The sequence below is a fragment of the Oryctolagus cuniculus genome, chromosome 2 (assembly GCF_051225735.1).
Source record: "Oryctolagus cuniculus isolate XC-2025 breed Fujian yellow rabbit chromosome 2, ASM5122573v1, whole genome shotgun sequence".
NCBI lineage: Eukaryota > Metazoa > Chordata > Mammalia > Lagomorpha > Leporidae > Oryctolagus > Oryctolagus cuniculus.
Genome location: NC_142868.1, coordinates 203,212,661 through 203,225,196, shown reverse-complemented (window position 1 = coordinate 203,225,196; position 12,536 = coordinate 203,212,661). Strand labels below are relative to the sequence as shown.

Here is a 12,536-nt window from a genome sequence, read left to right as displayed (position 1 = left end):
CCATCGCCTGGCTGGGGCACCTTCTCGGGTCTCCTCTGCAGGTCACCAGACAGACGGCTGGCAACACTGGGGCCGAGAGGCCCAGGAGGGAGGACTGCGCCCGCCGCAGGGCTCCCGGCACACAGCCGGCTGGGAGGAGGGGAGTCGGGGAACAGCCAGCGCTTGCCCGGCTTTGCCCGGGGTTCCTACCTCGTCCTGGTTTGGACGCGTGCGCTCTCCTTGGGTGCATTTTTCCTGCTCATTTCCTTCCTCCTCATAAAACGCGCGGATCCAGTCAAGTGCGGAGCATTTGTCAAGGGCAATGAGTTAAGCAAGTGACCGAGTTCTATTCCTGCCTTAAGGAGATTACAGATAAGATGTGGAAACAGAAAAATGATGGACCGCTGAAACCAAGGTAAGTGCAAGAAGGAGATGTGCGCTTTATTCTCTGGACAGAGGAGATTGTTAGCGTTGAGTGTGCACGCGGAGCGCACAGTGCCCTCTGAACCCAGAATCCGTGCAGTTGTGCCTCGTGCAGCTACACAGCAACAATCGCAGCAGAGAGAGATGTGCACTGCAGTTTGCTTTTGACATGGGAACAGGAAAGAACAGAGACAGCCGGAGTGTCCCGCTCATAGACGGGAGGGGCCGGTCACGTGATCGGGGGCGGCGAGGCCCCACACAAGAGGAAGAGGGAGTGCTGTGGGAAGATTCTCAGAGCAGTTGGGGCAGGAAAACGGGCAGAGGAAGCACTGGGAGCGCTGCAGGTTTTACCTTTTGTGTCTAAGTATGAAAATAAGTTAATACTTCTTGGGGAAAGAATCATAGAGATGTTAGCGGCAAGTGCCTCTGCGGAGAGGCCGGGTGCATACTGCAGGTGAACAGGGAGCTGTGAGCGGTGAGCGGGCCGTGGGGGCCCCTCACGCGTGAACAGACCCTGCCTGCAGAACGAGAGCGGGTCAGTTGCCACAGGAGTGGGTTCCTAGTGAAGAGGAGGAGCTCAGCCCTGTGTCCGCCCTCCCTCCCTCTACACCAGGCATGCCCAGTGGCGCTGTCATTGAGTATAGCCGATGTCACCACCCAAACTTGGACCCCAGCCTCCACCACCCCAAGCCAAACAAACGTCTCTCATTTACAACTTACCCAGACCGTGGGTTCCATTGTAGTAGTGGAAAACACACCATGCCCTTTGTTTTGTTTTTCTTCAGTGCTTAAATCTTCTACCTTTATACCTGTTTATTGGGAGGAAAAATGACATGTTAGGAACTCAGCTAGCTGGCCATTCCAACAAAGCAGCCTGTACTCCCACTCCGCTCTAGCCCACAAAGGCTGGGCAGGATTTGGCCTCTCACCCAGAGCTACCACGGCTCTCTCCCCTTACTGCTTCTCCCCCCTTCCCTCCCCCGCCCCCTCCCTCTCCCCCTGTAGCTGTTCTGCATGTGGCACAGCCTCTGGAATGCTCTGGGTTTGGAGGTGGAGAGGGACTTTGCCCATGTGGGCCATATGGATCCACAAGAGCAGTTGGCCCTCTGGCCTCCTGTGACATCAGCCAAGCCTGTGTGTTCAAGTCCTCAGTGTGGCTACCTGCCCCAAGTGTGACGCTCTGCAGAGACGTGCCAACTCCTGTGGCCCTCACAGCACCCCTGAGACCTCACTGGGGTGTGGAGGACTCTCCAGACCAACATGTGACTCCCTCCACATGCACAGAGAACCAGCTTGCCTGTCTCAGCCGTTTGTCCAGACCCTGCCCTCTGGAAACATCTCTCCATCTTGGCCTCCTTGACGTGCCACGGAGTTAACACTGGGCTTCTCATAGGGGCCCTTGGTTTCCCCTGGGGAGCCCCAAAGGAGGCCAACCTCTAACTCTGATTTTTGATTTTTTGGGTCCCAAAAATCTATTCATGACTTCCTGTGTCCGAGGTGGGAGGTTGCCGGGGTTTTACAGGCCTTGGCATGGCTCAACCTCTGCCCTCCCCATGCCTACACCTGGAAGCCGCTCATCTGTTTTCACCTCAAGAATGTTATAGAAACAAAACCATACACTAAAGCAGCGATTAATCTTAACAACCTGGAAAACATTTATTAAAGAAGGAAGAAGCTACTGAGTATCCATTGCTGACATTTAACTTACCTGCTGCCATCCCCCTCTCCCTCCCCAGCTCCATGGCAACTGCAATGATGGCACCCCCATTCCTGGTACAACTTGCTGGGAACACAGGATCCAGCCTGAACTTTGTTGTCAGGATCAGGGGTTGTTTCATCTACCTGATGGCTCCCTAAAAAATCAACTCAAAGACTTGCATTGGTTTCAAGGAACTTGGAGCTTCCCCAGGACTGAATCAGTTATCCAGGTGGTATTTTTTTTGAAGAACTTAAAGGTAAATGTACCAGCCACAGCATCAGGGGCAAGAGATGAAAGTCAAGGAAAGCAATACATGTACCAAAACCACAGGAAGGAAAAGGGGCTGGCACTATGGCACAGCAGGATAAAGCCCAGGTCTGCAGCACCAGCATCCCATATGGGTGCCATTTCAATTCCCAGCTGCTCCACTTTTGATCCAGCTCCCTGCTATGGCCTGGGAAATCAGTGGAAGATGGCCCAAGTCCTTGGGCCCCTGTGCCAACATGGGAGACCAAGAAGAGGCTCCTCGCTTCTGGCTCCAGATTGGCACAGCTCCAGCCATTGTAGCCATCTGGGGAGTGAGCCAGCATATAAAAAACTCTTTCTCTGCCTCTACCTCTCTGTAACTCTGCCTTTCAAAAAAATAAATAAATCTTAAAAAAGAAAAAAGAGGCTGGCGCCGCGGCTCAATAAGCTAATCCTCTGCCTGCGGTGCCAGCATCCCGGGTTCTAGTCCTGGTCAGAGCGCCGGATTCTGTCCCAGTTGCTCCTCTTCCAGTCCAGCTCTCTGCTGTGGCCCAGGAGTGCAGAGGAGGATGGCCCAAGTCCTTGGGCCCTGCACCCACATGGGCAATCAGGAGAAGCACCTGGCTCCTGGCTTTGGATCAGCGCGATGCACCGGCTGCAGCATGCCGGCCGCAGCATGCCGGCCGCAGCAGCCATTGGAGGGTGAACCAATGGAAAAAGGAAGACCTTTCTCTCTGTCTCTCTCTCACTGTCCACTCCACCTGTCAAAAAAAAAAGAGAAAGAGAAAGAACCAAAACCACAGGAAGGAAGAGACTCGGGAAGGAGACACCTGGAGAATTTGGGATGTGTAAAGCTCCCATGGTCCCCAAGGAGACAAGAAAGCCATGCACGTCCACGGAGCTGCATGCTTGCAGAAACATGAGTGGCATCTAGCCTAGTGGTTAAGATGACCACATCCCACATTACAGTTCCTGGCTTCAACTCCCAGCTCCAGATCTTGACTCCAACTTTCTCCTAATGCAGATCCTGTGAGGCAGTAGTGATAAGTCAAGTGATGAGTTCCTGCAACCCATGTGGAAAATGTAGATTGCATTCCCAGCTCCCAGGTTCAGCCCCTGCCCAGCCCTGGCTGTTGCAGGCATTTGGGGAGTGAACCAGCAAGTGGGAACTCTGTCTCTGATTTCTCTTTCTCTCTCACATTCCCTCTATCTTAAAAATTAAACAAAACACCTGAGGAGACCCTAAGCTTCCAGTTCTGCCTGGTGTTTAGTCACTGTGCAAATTAAAAGTGAAGGTTAAGGCAGAGATGTGAGCAGAACACTCCAACATAGAGCCAACCTACAAAGACAAAGAGAGATTTAGTTTGCTGTTTGTTTGGACTCCAGGCATTGAAGGAAATCTCTCCCAAATCACCAACAGACCACTAAAATAGTGGAACAGGGACTTCAGTGACCAAATACAACAAAGTATACAGTTTCTACAAAAAAAAAGTAGCTTAGAAAAGTCTCTAAATGAAACAAAAACTCAAAAATATGCATCAAGATCAAGTTCTGGGGAGAAGAAGAAATGTGATTTCTACAGTTACCATCGTATAATGTAAAATGTCCTGTTTTCAACAAAAGATTATTCTTCATTGCATTCAAAGAACCAAGAAAGTTCAGCCATTCACTGGAAAATTACAAAGCAATTGAAAAATGTCTCTACACACTGCACTCACTAAATACTGTAAGACCATCTTAAGTAATGAAACTGAGGTCAAATAATTAAAGGAAACCAGGAAAATTATGCTTTGTCAAATAATAAATATCAGTAAAGATAAATTATGATATAAATTATGAATGTTAGAAGTACAATACTGGAAAGGTACATATGAACATGAAGACGAAAGAATCAGCAAACTTGAAGATAATTATAAAGTGTATGAATTGGAAAAGAAAGACAAGAAAAAGAGACGGGGGAGGAGGAAGAAGAAAGGGAGGGAGAGAGGATGTCTTATTCTTTGAATTGTATCTATGAACCACACTGAATATGTTAGAAGCTAAAAAATTTTTAAAGAAAAAAATGAAGAAAATTCAGAGAATAGAAGACCCTTATGACCACAGCAAGCTCACCAATATATACATAAAGAGAGAGGATACAGAGAAAGTGGAAAGAATATTTGGATAAATAATGGCCAAATCTTCCTAAATTTAATAAAACATCAATCTACAAGTGTCCAAGAACCTCAACAAAAATATCTGCATTGAGACACATTATAGTCAGACTGTCACAAGGAAGAGAATCTTGACAGCATCAAGAGAAAACACTGCCTACAAAGGATCTCAGTATGATTGAAAATAAACTTATTAGTGAAAATTATGGAATGCAGAAGGCAATGAGATGAGAAATTTACAATGCTGAAAGAAGAAACTGTCAACCAAGATTCTATACCCAGAAAAACTACCCTGCCAAACAAAAAGAGAAATTTAATTTTAAAAATGTCATATTTAGTTGAAAGGCAGAGACAGGGAAAGAGAGATGGAGACAGAATGAGATCCTCCATCTGGTAGTTCACTCCCTCAAACGCCCACCACATTGCTAAACCCAGAAGTCCCAAACTCAACCTGGATCTCCTACATGGGTGACAGGAACCCAAGTACTTGAGCTTTCACCACTGCCTCCCAGGGTATACATTAGCAGGATGCTGGACTCAGAAGAAGAAGAGCTGAGACTTAAACCCAGGCATCTAAAATGGAATGCAGGCATTCTAAAAAGTGTCTTAACTGCTGTTCCAAAGAAGAAATTTAAATATTCCTAGATAAATAAAAGCAGAGGGTTTGTTACCATAGATTTGCCCTACAAGAAATGCAAAAGAAAGTCTTTGGGATTGAAATGAAAGGATACTGACCAGTAACTGGAAATGATGCAAGGTAATAATACTGGCATCATATAATATTTTGGTACTAAACACAGATGAGGCCAGCGCTGTGGCTCAGCGAGTTAAAGCCCTGGCCTGCAGTGCCAGCATCCCATATGGGCACTGGTTCTAGTCCCGGCTGCTCCTTTTCCAATCCAGCTGTCTGCTATGGCCTGGGAAAGCAGCAGAAGATGGCCCAAGTCCTTGGGCCCCTGCACCCACGTGGGAGACCTGGAAGAAGCTCCTGGCTCCTGACTTCAGATTGGCTCAGTTCCAGCCATTGAGATATTGAGATCACTTGGGGAGAACCAGCAGATGGAAGACCTTTCTCTGTGTGTCTCTACCTCTCACTGCAACTCTTTCAAATAAATGAAAAATTTTAAAAAGCAGATGAATAAATAATGAGAAATCTGTTTGAATGACCTCACAAAGGTAATATGGTGTACTTTGTGATGGTAACACTTGGGTGGGGAGAGTGGAGGAAGGGCTGTAAGGACAACCTAGTGAAGCCAGGATGGTGTTAACCAAAACTTGAGTTTGTAAAATTTAAAATGCAAATTTTGATTCTCAGGGTAACCACTGAGAAAATAAAACTCAAGAATACTTCAAAGAATTCATGGAAAATAGAATTAAAAGATAAGCCTATTTTGGTACAAAAATGCTGACATCTATATATCATTTTTTCATAATATATTTTCCATGAACTTTTTGAAGACCTCTCATGCCCATATGTTTCAAGTTCTTTGTGCCAGTTAACACTGATTCTTCTGAAATTCTGCCAAAATAGAAAATGAAGGCACTAACTCATTTTATAAAACCAGCACTACTCTGATAGCAAAGGGAAAGGCATCACAAGAAAGCAAAACTACAGGCCACTGTCCCTTATGAAAATTCACATAGATATAAAAATCCTCAACAAAATACCTTTTTAATCCAGAAGCATATTCAAAGGGTTATGTAACAACCAAGTAGGACTTATGCTAGGAGTGCAAGAGCTGTGCAACATGTGAAAAACAGTCAGTGGAATACACTATATTAAAGAGGAAAATATATGATCCTCTCAGTCAATGAAGAAAGTCATTTAGGGGCCAGCACTGTGGCGTAGCAGATAAAGCCACCACCTGCAGTTCCAGCATTTCATATGGGCACCGGTTCAAGATCTGGCCGCTCCACTTCTGATCCAGAACTGCTATGGCTTGAGAAAGCAGTGGAAGATGGCCCAAGTGCTTGGGCCCCTGCACCCACATGGGAAACCTGGAAGAAGCTCCTGGCTCCTGGCTTCAGATTGGCTTAGCTCCAACTGTTGCGGCCATATGGAAAGTGAACCAGCAGATGGGTGGAAGATCTCTTTCTCTCTCTCTCTCTCTCTCTCTCTGCTTCTGCAGAGAGAAGAAAGCCCATTTGATAGTATCCTGTAGATTCCCAACAATATTTTTTAGGTTTCTAATTTCCTCTTCTTTTCTTTGGTTTGACTGTATGTTTTCCTGTGCTCTATCTTCTAAGTCCGATATTCTCTCTTCTGCTTCACCCATTCTGTTTTTAAGGCTTTCTAATGTGTTTGTCATTTGATCTATTGAGCTCTTCATTTCATTTTGATTTCTCTTCACTATAACACTTTCCTGTTCTACTAGTTTCTGAGTTTCATTTTGACTCTTCCTTAAAATTTCGTTTTCACGAGAGAGATTTTCAATCTTGTCCATTAAGGATTTCTGTAGTTCAAGGATTTGCTTTTGAAAACTTCTAAATGTTCTTATCATAAATTTTTTGAAATCCGTATCTTGCATTTCTTCTATCTCATCATCTTCATACTCTTGGCTTGGGGTGTTTTGCTTATTTGGAGGCATCATAGTGTCATCGTTGATCTTGCTCCCTCTATTTCTGTGTTTGTTACTCGGCATAGTTAATTCTTCTTGCGTCACTGTGCGTTTTTTTCTTTTTTTTTTTTTTTAATACTGTGTCCGTGTTAAGTGGACTGCCTGCTGTTGGAGGAGCCTTGGAGGCTTGAGATGGGTGTGGCCTGAGAGCTCTGCCTGGTTCTTCCAGGTTAAGGGTGTGCAAAGGTGACACCCTCAGGTTATGCGTGGTAAATCTCTCTCTTTTTATTTATTTATTTATTTTATTTATTCAGGGGGTAAGTAACACCGCAGGGCACGGCTGTGCAGAATTGATGGTATTTAGCTTCCAGTCTTTGGCTCCTCTGGACTCCCACTGGGTTGCCTAGGCTACTGAATTGTAGTGACTCAGTTCCTTAGCTCTCCCCCATTGATATGTAAATCCAGAGAGCAGGCCTGCTCTTTGTCTCTTGGGAATTCTAGCCTTGCAGCCTTGTAACCTTTGCAAGGTTAGGGGGAAGAGAAACCCCGAAGCTTTTTTTTTTTCCTTCTTTCCGGTAGTGAGTTTGCTGCACTTTCCGGCCCCCCTCTAGATTCTGACCCCCATTTCCCCACCAATGTCTCGGGTTATTGAGCTCACCTCCCCTTCCAGCGCCGATGTGTGGACTCGGAGCCCTGAGCGTCCCAAGTCTCCCCGCTGTTGTCTGTGTGGCATGCACTCCCCTTGGAGCACTGGGGCTTCTGCGGCTCGGTCCCGCGACTTGGCTTCCGCGCGGTGGGCGACCTTGTTCTCCCAGTAGGTCCTCCGATACACGATTCCCGTGCAATTTTTTCCTGGTTCTTTTTTCTGCGGCTACCGTAACTCCCCTTTTATTAAACTAAATTTTCCCGGACTATCGGTGCGCGCCCTCACTATTCCGCCATCTTGGCCAAAGCCCATTTGACAAAATCCAATACATTTTCATGATTGAGAAAACTTAGACAGTTGGGAATAGACATGATAAAGGGCATATGTGAAAAGCCCACAGCTAATGCCATACTCCTCGGTGAAAGACTGAAAGCTTCCCCATCACAGAAAATGCAAGGATTCCCATTTCTTTCTTAATTTAATTGTAAAATTAATTGTATTTCTATACACTAACAATGATCAGCCCAAAAAGAAGTATTTTTATATTCTATTGATAATAGCATAAAATAAAATATTTAAGGATAAATTTAACCAAGATGTGAGATTTTTGCATATTGAAAACTATAAAACCATTCTTAAAGAAATTGAAGATTTATGGCCGGAGCCGCGGCACAATAGGCTAATCCTTCTTCTATGGCACCAGCATCCCAGGTTCTAGTCCTGGTCAGGGCACTCGATTCTGTCCCAATTGCTCCTCTTCCAGGCCAGCTCTCTGCTGTGGCCCGGGAGTGCAGTGGAGGATGGCCCAAGTCCTTGGGCCCTGCACCTGCATGGAAGACCAGGAGAAGCACCTGGCTCCTGGCTTTAGATCAGCACGGTGCACTGGCCGCAGCAGCCACTGGAGGGTGAACCAATGGAAAAAGGAAGACTTTTCTCTCTGTCTCTCTCTCTCTCACTGACCACTCTGCCTGTCAAAAAAAAAAAAAAAAAGAAAAGAAATTAAAGCTCTAAATGAAAATACATCCCACATTCATGGAATTAGAAGACTTAATATTGGAAAGACAGCAAAATTTCCCAAAGTGATCTGTAAATTTAATGAAATGCCTATCAAAATACAAATGTCCTTTATGGCAGAAAGGGAAAAATCTAATTCTCAAATTTATATGACATTTCAAGAAACTCTGAATAGCCAAAATAAACTTGAGGGGATGGCGCTGTGGCGCAGCGGGTTAAAAGCCCTGGCCTGAAGTGCTGGCATCCCATATGAGCACCGGTTCTATTCCTGGCTGTTCCACTTCCTATCCAGCTCTCTGCTATGGCCTGGGAAAGCAGTAGAAGATGCCCAAGTCCTTGGGCCCCTGCACCCGTATGGGAGACCCAGGGGAGGCTCCTGGCTCCTGGCTTCGGGTCAGCACAGCTCCAGTCATTGCAGACAATTGGGGAGTGAACCATCAGATGAAAGACCTCTCTCTCTCTCTCTCTCTCTCTCTCTGCCTCTCTTCTCTCTGTGTAACGCTGACTTTCAAATAAAAAAATAAATCTTTAAAAAAAAACTTGAAAAAGAACCAGCTATAGGAGAATTCACACACCACTTTCAAAACTTAAAAAAGCAACAGTAATGAAAATAGTTGCTATGGAATAAAAATAGACCTATAAACCAATGGGCTCAAGCTGAGAATACAATAAATCAGTCCACTTATGATCAGGATATCAAGACCAACAATGGGGAAATATAGTCTGTTTAACAACTGATGCTGGGGTGACTGGATCTTCAAAGGCAAAAAAATGGGGGGGGGGGCATGGGAAGGGAAGGGAAATTCGACTTCAACCACATGGCACATTTCAATAATTAACTTGAGGGGTAGGCATGCGGAACAATGGTACAGTTGTTAAACTGCCACTTGGGACACCTGAATCTTGTATCAGAGTGCCTGGTTCCAGTTCTGGTTACTGTGCTTCAGATCCAGCTGGTTCTGGTTACTATGCTTCAGATCCAGCTGGTTCTGGTTACTGTGCTTCAGATCCAGCTGGTTCTGGTTACTATGCTTCAGATCCAGCACACCCTGGGAGACAGCAGGTGACAGCTCAAGTACCTGTGTCTCTGTCATCCACCTGGAAGACCCAGACTAAGCTCCAGACTCCTGGCTTCAGCCTAGCCCAGCCCTGGGTGTTGGAGGCATTTGGGGAATGAACTAGGTGGAAAATTTCTCTCCATCTCTTTCTTCCTTTCAAGTGAAATGAAAATAAAGGAAAAATGGAAAATAAGAATTGCTGACAATGGTGTGGATAGACTGAAATCCTTATGCATAGATAGAAGGGATATAAAATGGTGCAGCCAATGTGAAAGACAATTTATGGTTCCTTAAAAAGTTAAACATAGAATTACTGCATTTCTAAACAATTTCACTCCTAGGTATATTAATATGTACAAAGTATTTTTAAAATACCGTTAATACAAATTCTTGTAATAGAACGTCACAGCAGCACAGTTGATGGCTGCCAAAGGGTGGAAACAACCCAAATGTCCATTAGCAGATGACAGATTGAACAAATCATGGTGTGTTTGTATGATGGAATAGTAATCATTCATGAAAAGGAATGAAGCATGGATACGTGTGAAATAATCAAGTCCATTGAGACACAGCAGATTGGCAGCTGCCACAGGCTGGAAGGAAGGAGTACAAATTTTATATGAGAGTGATAAAAACATTTTAGAAGTAGAAAGAGATGGCTATTAAAAAACACTGAATTTCTCACTTCAAACTGGTTTCGTTATAGAAATTTCCCTTCAGTAATAAAAATTACTTTGGCCTGTGTGTGTCTATTTTTGACTTCTTTGTTCTGTTTCATTGATCTCTGTGTCCCTCTACCAAAACCATACTGTCTTTTTTTAAAAAAGATTTATTTTATTTGTTCGAAAGGCAGAGTTACAGAGGGAGGTAGGGACAGAGAGAGAGGTCTTCCATCCACTGGTTCACTCCCCAGATGGCTGCAACAGCCGGAGCTGCGCCAATCCAAAGCCAAGAGCCAGGAGCTTCTTCTGGGTCTCTCACGTGGGTGCAGGGGCCCAAGGACTTGGGCCATCTTCTACTGCTTTTCCAGGCCATAGCAGAGAGCTGGATTGGAAGAGGAGCAGCCAGGACTAGAACTGGTGCCCATATGGGACACCAGCGCTTCAGGCCAGGGTTTTAACCTGCTGCGCCACAGTGCCAGCCCCAAAACCATATTGTCTTAATTACTATAACTATACAGTAACATCAGTAGTGTGCCTTTTCTTCCCAAAATTGTTTCAGCTTCTATAGATCCATTACCTTTACATTTATATTTTATTTTTTTAAAAAAAAGGTTTGTTTATTTGAAAAGCAGAGTTACAGAGAGGCAGAGGCAGAGAGAGAGAGAAAGAAGTCCTCCATCCACTGGTTCACTTTCCAAATGGCCGCAAAAGCTGGAGCTGGGCTGATCTGAAGACAGGAGCCTAGAGCCTCCTCCAGGTTTCCCGTGTGAGTCAGTGTGTCCTGTTCCTCATAGAACCAGGATGTATAGAACACTGGGTCAGGCCTTCATACCCCTCTACTCAGTTATCCTTCCCTGGAATTGATTCAACTTCTTAGAACCAAGCATCTGCGGGGAGCTCCTGTCCATCTAGGAATTTAGATAAATTTATGTTATTGAACTTATTGATTGAATTTATTAGTTTTACTAAATGTATTAACTAGACCTTATTCTTTACTTTGATGTACTCAGGTGTCTCTTTCTCTGACCCATCTGTGGATAATTTAGCATCTATCTAACCAGCATTTGCTCAGGGTCACTAAGTGCCAGCTGTGACCCTCGTCACTCAGGCTAAGATGAAGACAAAGTTCCTGCCAACACATGGCTCTCAATTTCCCAGGAATCATAGATCACAAGAAGCAACCAAGTAAGTAATGGTGCAATTTCAGGCAGTGCTAAGTGCTAGGAGTTAAAATAAAGAGTTTAAGCATCACAAGAATGATGAAGATTTTACATGGACAGGCCATCTCTCTAAAGAGGTGACCCTGGGGCCAACATTGGTGGCCAGCCCCTTATGACTTGGACATCCCATGTCAGAGAGCTGGTTCAAGTACCAGCTACTTTGCTTCTTATCCAGCTGCCCCTTAATGTACCTGGGAAGGCAGCAGAAGATGGCCCAAGTACTTAGGCCACTGCCACCCATGTGGGAAACCCAACTGGAGTTCCTGGGTTTAGCCTGGCCCAGCCCTGGCTGTTGTGGCCACTTGGAGAGTGAACCAACAGATGGAAGACATCGCTCTCACTTGCTCGCTCGCTCTTTCTCTTTCTCTCTCTGTCACTCTGTAACAGGTGAATGTGAGTTGTTCTGTTTCAGGGAACTGAATAAATAAGCCACAGGCAGAGAAGAAGTTGCAAACTAAGAAGAAGTTAGCAAACTAAGCCTGAGATGCTGGCATCCCATACAAGCACCAGTTTGAGTACTGGCTGCTCTACTTCCAATCCCGTTCCCTGCTAATGTGCCTGGGAAAGCAATGGAAGAAGTTGCCTTCCTAGGTGGAGACAACCTCAAGGGGCACTTCCAACAGCATGAACAGGCTCAGGGCACCACTGAGGAGCCAGAGCACAACTGAGCAGAAGTGGAGTCAGACACAGGTGTCATGGGGCCTCAACTGGTTCCCTGCAGAGGATGGTGGGAAAGAACAGAAGGTCTGAGAGCAGAGCGCTGTGGACTGAAACACAGTTGGGAAGGTGCCAGCTCTACAGCAGATGTACCACAAAGGCGGCACCAGCAGAACTATCTAGAGACCACTGGAGACGTGGCTGCTCTCCAGGCAACAGAG

The 12,536-nt window shown here is 45.5% G+C and overlaps 1 long non-coding RNA gene across 6 annotated transcripts in view; it reads right to left on the bottom strand.

Annotated features, from left to right (window-relative positions):
• Positions 1–12,536, bottom strand: part of LOC127487512 (uncharacterized) — a 223,757-nt gene that overhangs the window by 173,573 nt on the left and 37,648 nt on the right. For 5 of the 6 annotated variants that reach the window (XR_016230664.1, XR_016230666.1, XR_016230668.1 and 2 more), the window contains exon 2: positions 1,123–1,211. This is a non-coding gene — a long non-coding RNA (uncharacterized LOC127487512). Of the gene's footprint in view, positions 1–189; positions 336–1,122; positions 1,212–12,536 lie in introns of all 6 variants that reach the window. The other variant, XR_016230667.1, reaches the window with a different exon arrangement.